The sequence below is a fragment of the Falco cherrug genome, chromosome 4 (assembly GCF_023634085.1).
Source record: "Falco cherrug isolate bFalChe1 chromosome 4, bFalChe1.pri, whole genome shotgun sequence".
NCBI lineage: Eukaryota > Metazoa > Chordata > Aves > Falconiformes > Falconidae > Falco > Falco cherrug.
In genome coordinates, this window is record NC_073700.1 from 85,372,748 (window position 1) to 85,381,925 (window position 9,178).

Here is a 9,178-nt window from a genome sequence, read left to right on the forward strand (position 1 = left end):
CCCCACTGTCACCTCTGTGAAGCTTTGACGTATTTACCATGCTCAGCACTCAAGAGCTCACATTCCAGTGCTACGATGCAAAAATGAGCAACCTAAGACGTACCAAATCCTCATGTTTCCATCCAAAATCTTGTGTCTTTCCTAAAACAAAATTCTAAATAACGCATAACAAAACTTAAACTATTCAAAGGAGAGTGTGAAAAGGGAAAAGAAATAGGAGGGGACACTTCGTCTGAATAGCCAGAAACATTAGGCTGGGGGATTGGTGGGAAGATTGGGCACCACCTGACATGCCCCCTCACATTCATGCACAAGATTTTAACTCATTTAATTGTGATTATCCTGAAATTTTATTTCTTTCATTGCTGCAGCCTGCAGTCAGTAATACACTTGAAAGCACACGTGTATCTTTAGCATAACTTTGAACATGTGAGTAGCCTCATCACCTTCAAAGAACATGTGCCAGTACTTTCCTGGGCCCTGGGTATGCTCCTAGTCACTGGCTCAACAGTGCTGGCCAACAGAAGAGAGAAGAGCCTTGCTTTCTTCTTTTTCTTCTTTTTTTTTTTTTTTTTTTTTTAATTAAGTAGAGCATGACATTAAAAGATTCTTTAAATGATGTCCCTCATTAACCAATAGAGGCATTCATTTTGAGCAGCTATTATTTCTACTTCATGGCTCCAAATTGAAGCCACGTTGTTCTTGCAACAGAGGTTTAAAAACACTTTCAGTCTTTACGTAGCTCCCCGTGGCGACCTAAAGTATCTGGAGCTGTGAGACAGAGATGTATTTAAGGTATTACCTTGCATTCTTTATTTAGATACATCATTGCACAAGTCCAGAAGGCCTTCTACCAGGAGATCTTCCTTCACAGACTTAGCTCTGGGGAAGTCTCTCAGGACTTGGTAGGACTGACAATTTCAATTGCAGTTATCCTGTAAATCTTTCCCAGTGCATTTACTGTTTCTCTCAGAGGCAACGATTTATGAGCTACCTCTTGCAGTCTGGCCATCTTCAAAGAAATATATGAAAACCCGATTGTCAGCTTCAAGTTTGGAGCCTTATAAATTAATGCAGCAATGCCAAACAATGTGAAAATAACTAATTCAGTAGACACATTTTTAAACAGGACATTTTTCTTTCCTACCAAAGTAATAACAAATGCATTTTCTTGCTGAATGACCTCCACATAATGGGCTACATCTATTTATGCAAAGTTAATTAGGTCATAACATTTACTTTTCCTGTTCACAGATGAACAGCTCCTTATAAATCAGAACTGAAGCTTTGCCTCATTTCCAGTATGTGATTTTTAAATACTTCTGGTGAGTACCATCCTTCTTTTTTATACTGAGATTTTATTTTTATCACAATATTTTAATGGAAAATTTAAACAATTAAATCAGCTTGTAGCTTTTCAGGCATCACACTTCTCCACATTGCAGGTCTCTACTCTTTTTAATGCTGAAACAAAACCTTGATTTTTTTATTGAACCTATGTTAGAGCTTTTCAAAGGACTAAACCCACCAGTTTACAAGTATGTATCATGCAGGTAATATCATACTATTGATCTTCATTTGAATGTAAATATATTCAGTCATTCAGTGGATCTGAAGTCTACAATAAAAAGACACTTTGTGGGTCAGAGATTAATTCCCTGTTACTGAAAAATAGTATAGTATAATTTTGTTTATAAAATTATTGCCTTGTTATGAATGTGTTTGCTCTAACTGTTGGAAGCCTGTGCAAGAAAATACCTTCTAATCTACACATTAAATGTATTCACAGATATGTACATATTTATATATCTGTATGTACATGCATGTATGTATATGCATGTAGCATTGAATAACAATTGAGAACATGCCGGTCTATATGGGGCTGCTCTCTGTGCCAAGAAAATAATTAACGGACAGTTGCAATAATTTTCTGAATTATAGTTACAATAATAATACATGGGCTTGAAAAGGGACCATGGTAATATTTCTGACACAGTGTGAAGCTATTCTTCTCTCCTTATAGCTCTGTAGCAAAGTTAATAAACACATGCATAAATCCCCAATAACCTGAACTGAACTTCAAAATATGGGCCTGGGAACTGAGAAGTTAGAACTGGCACACTTCTACTTCCCAGAAAATACTGATATTTTGACATTTTTCCTGTTTGAAGTGGGCAAAAAGATGAAATAATTTTGCAAAATGAACACCCCGGAATTAATTCTTATATCCAAAGGTATCAATTTCAAAGAGACTTGACAGATAAGCTATTATAAAATAGTAATATGTAAATTAAAATTCATCCTTGTGAGATCAATAGAAATGGAAAAAACAGGAAAAAAAAATATTGATGACATCCAAGTTAAAAAAAATAAAATTCCTCATTTAAACATTTTCTCTTCTCAATGCTATAAAACCAAGACAATCCCCACAAACAATTTCAGTTTCAAAAAAGCACAGATGTCAATCTCATTTTTTCTTGAGCTTTATTAAACCGACCAGCCAGTGTTATTTGTAGGCTTAATCATGCAAACCAAACCTTGATATCTATCACACCTTCAGCATTCCCACTGAGTTTCTACAAGGCTGCAGAAGTTGATCTGTGTGTTTCTCTACACAATAACTAGAGCCCAGGGCTCGTGTTTCATGGCTCCAGGTTATGAATCAGCAGCCCAGTAGCTTTTACAATGGAGTTCAGGTAAAACCATTCCTAGAAATACTGCATATCATTTTGGGAGTAAACAAATACTTGAAATATATCAATGCTCTGCAGAGAAAAGCAGCAAAAGGCTGCCCTGTTTGAGTTGGGGAATCACATGCACTCAAAATTATGTATTAAAAAAAATATTATGATTCACCTAACTCCCATAAAAGACCTCATTTAAAACAAACCAGGCTTGCTCACAGCAAAGGTACTCATCCTCCTGTTATTATTCATGCTGCAGTAGTCCCTGGAAGCCCTGGGTCCCCATTGTGCCACATGCTGCATGAATACAGGGCGATCATACATTTATTTATTTATTTATAGGGCACTAGATTTCCCTGCTCCTGAGCAAACAGGTAAATTCTGTGATTACCGAGGACGCCACACAGAGCCAGGCAGGCAGCCCCACAAAGTCATTTCAGCCTCAGCCTTTGCTTTAAATAAGCACCTGCATTTTCATATGGAGTAAAGCATTTGTTTCACAATGAGCTGTCACAGCATGTTTGCCTGCTAATGAACCAAAAGCTCTTTGAATTCTCTCTTCCATCCTTCCCACACTGCAATTTTGCTAGCCCTGACTATCCCTGTTATTGTTTTTTCTGTTTTGGTGTTGGTTGGTTTTCCCCCCCCCCTTGTACAAAATATTCTTGCTTAGCCCTGCAGTTACTTTGTAATTCCCGTAGCATTTACTGCAGCGGGAGCCCATGTCCACATCCACGGGAGCAAGAAGCAGACTGCTATTGCTGCTGCAGTGATGTTATTTCAGTAGAAAACTGTATTTGGTGGTCGGGCCAGGGAGCTGGAGACAAGGCTGCTTGTCTCACCCAGGACCATGATGGAGGATACCATGCTCCTGAGAGTCCACATGCAACCCAGCCTGGTCCCACCAGTGGCTGTACGCTCCAGTCTGTCAGATCCCCACAAACCTCCATGGATGAGGCCCTCCTCTGGTGTAAGTGTCTGGCACATGGCAAAACGCTCCCCACGTGAGCCAACCCAAGCTCTTTGCATCATAAAACACGGAGCCAGCCTTTGCCTTTCTGTATCACCTTGAGCCATGCTCCAGAGCTTTACACATGAAAGTCTGTTTTCTTTGGGCTCCTCAATCAAGGCCAGTCCTTTGGCAATTGTAGCGTTCGAACCTTGCTGCTCCCCGGGGAGAAGCACATAGTGAAAAAGTGATGTTATGCAAGCGCGAGGTTTTGTTAACCTAGGGAATGTCTCATGGGGCTCATTATATGAGGAAGAACAACTGAGTCATTTTTAAGTATAGGAATTAAAGCATAAAAATAGCCAAGAAATCCTTTGCTGGAGCGCCTGCCCCAGACTCATCCCTCCTCCCTTCCCTTCTGCCTTCTCACCATGCGTGGGCTTTCCCCTCGGCTCATTACGAGTGCTTGCTGTGCCTGTGTTATATACCGCACGTATCTCACCTAAACCTGACTTCATGGCAACATGGAAGGGACTCCACTGGCTCTCTCTTCTTTCCTCAGCTTGACAGAGGAGACAGGTTTGCCCAGGCAGCCCCAGCAGGGCGCTGGGGTATGGGGGTGAAGCTGGTCTCCTGCAGCCAGGGCTGGGGCACAGGGGCGAGCGTGCAGCCCGGGGTGGGGGTGGTGGGGTGCTGTGGAGGCTCTTTGCTGCCCAGCGGTGCAGGGACACATGGGCACAGGGATGTCGGTGTCACCATGGGGCATCTCCATTGGGTACCTCCAGTCATCCTCACCACTTCACAATAGGAAAAGCTCCTATTTTCCTTCCAAATCCTCCTTCCCTGACCATCAGACTGTGAAAACCACACTTTTTTTTGAGGAGTTACACACACACAATGGGGAAATAAAATCTTCAACGACTGTGTGGCACCATTTCCAAGATAGGTGCTGAGAGCGGGTGAACGCAGAAGACAGGATGGCTCATCAGCCTCCCCCACTGTCCCTGCTCTTTCCAGGAGCCAGCTAGGCTGTCCCTGGGGGGCTGGCATGCACGTCCCCATATGTTAACACCCAGCAAAACTCCCCTGGGGAGAGGGCAGGGTCACAGCCCTGCTCCACCTTGCAGGGCGAGGCCAGGAGGTGGAGGACATGCTACCTGCTGCCAAAATCCTCACATCGACATGGCAGTGCTTGCCGAGGCACTGCGTCTGCTGCTAGCATGAGGCCACCAGCATCAGCCCCCCAAAGGGTCGCCCCCCAAACAGCCCTCCATGGGCCAGCTCACACCACCAGATGTGTTTAAGCTGAGACTTGCTCCTGTAGGAAAGGCTTCCTCTCAGCAAAGTTTTGTCAGCCACTCTGAAAATAAAGCACTTCACAAAAAAATAATAAAGAAGAAGAGAGGGAGCAAGAAATGCCCAAGTGCTGTGCACCATGTCCCATCTGAGGCTAGACCGCTGTCCCACTGTGCTGTCTGAGGGATTAGAGAGAAACCCTGCGTTAATGTTAAAGAGAGTGGGAGGGAGGTGCTTTGGGCCAGGGCAGAGGGTGCAGGGCTCTGGCTCAGTCCTGCCGCCAGCCCAGCGCTACCCCTGCCCTGCTCTCCCAGGGTCCGCTCCCTGCCTTCCCTTCCAAGTCTGTCAGGCTAGCTTGATGCATCGGGGTGCCAAGTGCAGCCAAGGCTTTGAAACTCCTTCTCCGCATAGGTAGGAAAAAAAGTAGAATATTTCCTTTAATCCTCACCATGATCTAAATAGAATTATGCCAGTTTACAACAGATGAGTTTTAACACAGAAGAAAGCAAGTAAAACAAAATAGAGATCTGATAAAAGTTCTGGATGTCTTTTAGACACTCATTGCTATTTTCACTCTACCAGACTTCCAGGGATACCACTCAGCTAATGCTAACAGCAAACAGCGTACCATTCCCCCAGCAGAGTTTGTCAAAAAATTGAATAAGAATCTGCCTTGCTTTTGCTTTGAATTGTGGCTGCATTTAACCCTTGGATACTGATGTCAGATGAAATTGAAAAAAAAAAATTTTTTTTTTTTGCAGTTAGATACACTGGGGGTCACTGGGATTGAAAGGATCAGGGTGGTTGTTTTGCTGCTTGATGAAAAGAAATCAGCAGGCCAAAAGACCATTTTTAAGCTGTCTTGAAAGATGAACTTAAAAGAAATACTCTGTAACCGGAGGGGAAGGCAGTAGGGTGGGATAGGATTTTATTCTCCTGTTTATTAAAAACACACCTTGGGCACCATTCTAATCTGATTTAGGCATCACGTGAGGTATATTTATTACATGGGAAAATTGCCTCAGTGCTTTCACTGACAAGAGTTTGGAGCCAGCCTGCAAAAGTTACTCTGCATGCAGAGGGCTCTCCAGCGCACAGAGATGTAGCATGGGGGAGGGAAGAGCAGCCAACAAGTGAAAAGGGAGTATCTCAGGGGAAGCCATCCAAAAAATAGCAGAAGGTGGCTTGAGGCTTAATAAGCAAGGACATTCTGCTCCCGAATGTTGCAAAGTGGTAGCAATCAGGAAGGGTGGAACTTCTGGTAGAAGGGAAAGGAGAGGATGAGGAGAAACCAGCGGGGTCTGAAGGGTCTTGGAGCCACACCATAAAACTCAGCAAATCATAGTCAGCAAAAGAACGTATGAAACAGCCATCTGCTCCTGAATGTGCCAGTGCACCGTTCCGAGGCTTATAACCTGGAGGTGCGGGAACCCCAGAACAAGGGATAGGCTGCAAGAGTCTGGTCTTCCAGTTAAAGCAAGGAGCGTCTGGGGGTCCCTGGGGTTATGTGACACCCGCTTCACAACAAAAGCCACTGGAAAACAATTTGTGGGAGCAGGCAGTGAATAGAAGTGCCTGGTGCTGACAGCAATGGGGAGCAGCTAGCTGAAGCACCTCACCAAGGGTGCAGTGAGTAGAGGGGAAGGGGGGAGCAACCTCACTCCATGGGGTTAAGTTGCTTGGCAAGGGACCCCTCCACGCAGCCCAGTTTGGGCTACACCACAATAGAGCTATGGGACTTGACATGTGCGTGGGATGGAAGAGGCAGTGCAAGAAAAACAGCCAGGGTGTCATGTAATCAGTAACCTCTGCTCCAAAAGGCAGACTTATCAATCAAAAATAGCCTGTTTTCTGGGCAACAGCCCAGGGCAGTTCTTTGCTAGAGGTCTGTATGAACCAAATCTAGCCTTTCCCCTTTGCTGCCAGCCAAAGGCTTCACAACAGGCTCCCTGTATCAGTTACTCCTCTCTCAAGTAACATGGTTTGTGAAGTCACCCCAAATGTCCCCAGGGTTAAATCCCAACTTCTTGGAGTAGATCAGCTGATTACCAAAAGACTTCAGTGGGTCCAGGACAGCCCTGCAACCTTAGCAATAAGTCTGGAATTATTGTCTTGAAACTGAAGTGGACTCCAGGTCCTTATAAACAGACACACCCCTGGAAAACTCTCCCTAAAAACCTTTGAGCTGCATGGAAAACCACACTTAGACCAGTCTCATCCTTACTCACAGCTGGAACAAGTCTTCTGCAGGGTCAGAGACTGACCCATTGTGTGGAAGCTAGGGGTGGAGAGGCTGAGGTTATGCCTACATCAGCCAGTGAAGGAGGGGCATGATGTGTGTGCGGAAAAAAGATAGCACGTGTCATTAATTATTAATATTCACCAAAGCTCCTGGGGGCTCAGTGGGACTCAGGACCCCAGAGTGCTGAGCACCACGCCAGGCTCTGTCCCTGCAAGGTGATGGGGTAGTACGTAGAAATCCCCAAGGCCACAGAAACCAAGCACACTCTCAAAGTGGCAGCATCCTTCCAGTCCACCACTGAACATCCCAGTTACCTTGGGCAACATACACTGTCAGGGCGGGATCCCGCAGCCCTGTCTAGACCTGCCACGCCAGTTGCTGAAGCCCTTGCCAGGGGTGCCCAGCCTGGAAAACAGCTGGCAGGAGCAATGTCTTAGACTGCCACAATTGGATTTTTCTCCAGTTTCAACCCCTCTGCCCACATCTACAGTCCTGTAGCACAGCTGGCAAGGGGAACCCCCTGGGTAGCCTCAGCTAGAACAGCTCCGGTGAAGACACGCTTTCTGCCCCCTGCTTTTGTGTTCAGGAACAGTATTAAGATCAGACTGGGTGGAATGAGGCCCCTTTTAACATCTCTCAGATTTCATTCCAAAGTGGTTCTGGAACTTGATTATGAACTGTGGACTGTGTTTGATTTATTAGTAGTAGGCTTGCTACACCATTACTGTCCATTTTTCACAATCAAAACTGATAATCTGCAATACGATATGGAAATCGCTCATCCCAAACCATGGAAAGAAATCTCAGTAGGTGAGACTGTAATGGTAGCAGCATTCTACATCAGTCATTGACATAAAACACCAACTCCTCCCTACTACCTCCTCAAAGAGATCCTCTGTTTTCCCAAAATTAGGTGTAAAATGTTTAGTCCGTGCCACATTTGGACATGGGCTTCCTACTTCAGGGATAAAGATCCACAGTCAGATCTGCAGATGACCAAAGCACCATCTAAACGTTGGCAAGCACATACATACGCAAAAGGTACTGATGACCATATCTGCTGCCAAGTTCTAGTCCCATAGACACCTTCCAAGGGTGAATTCAGGGCAATTATTTATGGAAAAACATTGTTCTTACTTCAGAAGTCATATACAGACAGAGGAAATCATGGAAAAGTCAGTTAGGAAAGGGGTTCAAGAAGATTGCTGCATTTCCTCCTGCGCTGAGGAAGGATCATATATATATGCAGCTATCTGGTCGTTGCCCCTGTGACTGAGAGAAATGCCTATTAATGTGAAATAAACCACATATTGACTTTTTATGTTACCAGGTTACTACTTATAAAGCTACATGGCCCAGAAGGGTAGATTGTGGTTGCGGCAGCTGGGTTTATTATTAATTAGATCTTTGGCTGCAGCTTAAAGGGTGCATTGTGTCTCATAGGTCAGACTTTCCTGCTGCCAGTGCCATCAAAGAATTTGTAATTGACTCCATAATTCACTTCTAAATCTTTCTGGCAAAATGCTGCACTGAGAACTACCTGACACTTCTTCCTACATAAGTTCCTTACAGTGTACATGGCAATAATGACTTATTTAACCCTTGCATACATGCATTTTTTTTCCTATGCCTAGAACATCCGCTGAAATCCAGACTATTTTTTTATCCACATAAAACAACTATCTTATATTTCACATGGACTTCATTGTGAATGCAAAGACATCCTGGAAGAAAGCAGCAATGCAGAGACACTTGCAACTCAAGGTTCCTCCTTCTTTCTTGCAATATGAAATTAATGATTTATGACGAAACTGGTTCTGGCTCAGCTAATCTGACAGTCAAGGAGAGAACGGTGCCTTCCAGTCTTCCTCATCCCATCCCATCCTTATTTAGGTACCCTAAATAGCTGAATAACAGGGATAGGGAATAGGGAAGGACCTATGGTTTCTGCAGCTACTGTAGAAAACCCACTCATGAGCTGTCTACTGCTCCACCAGGCAGTTTGGT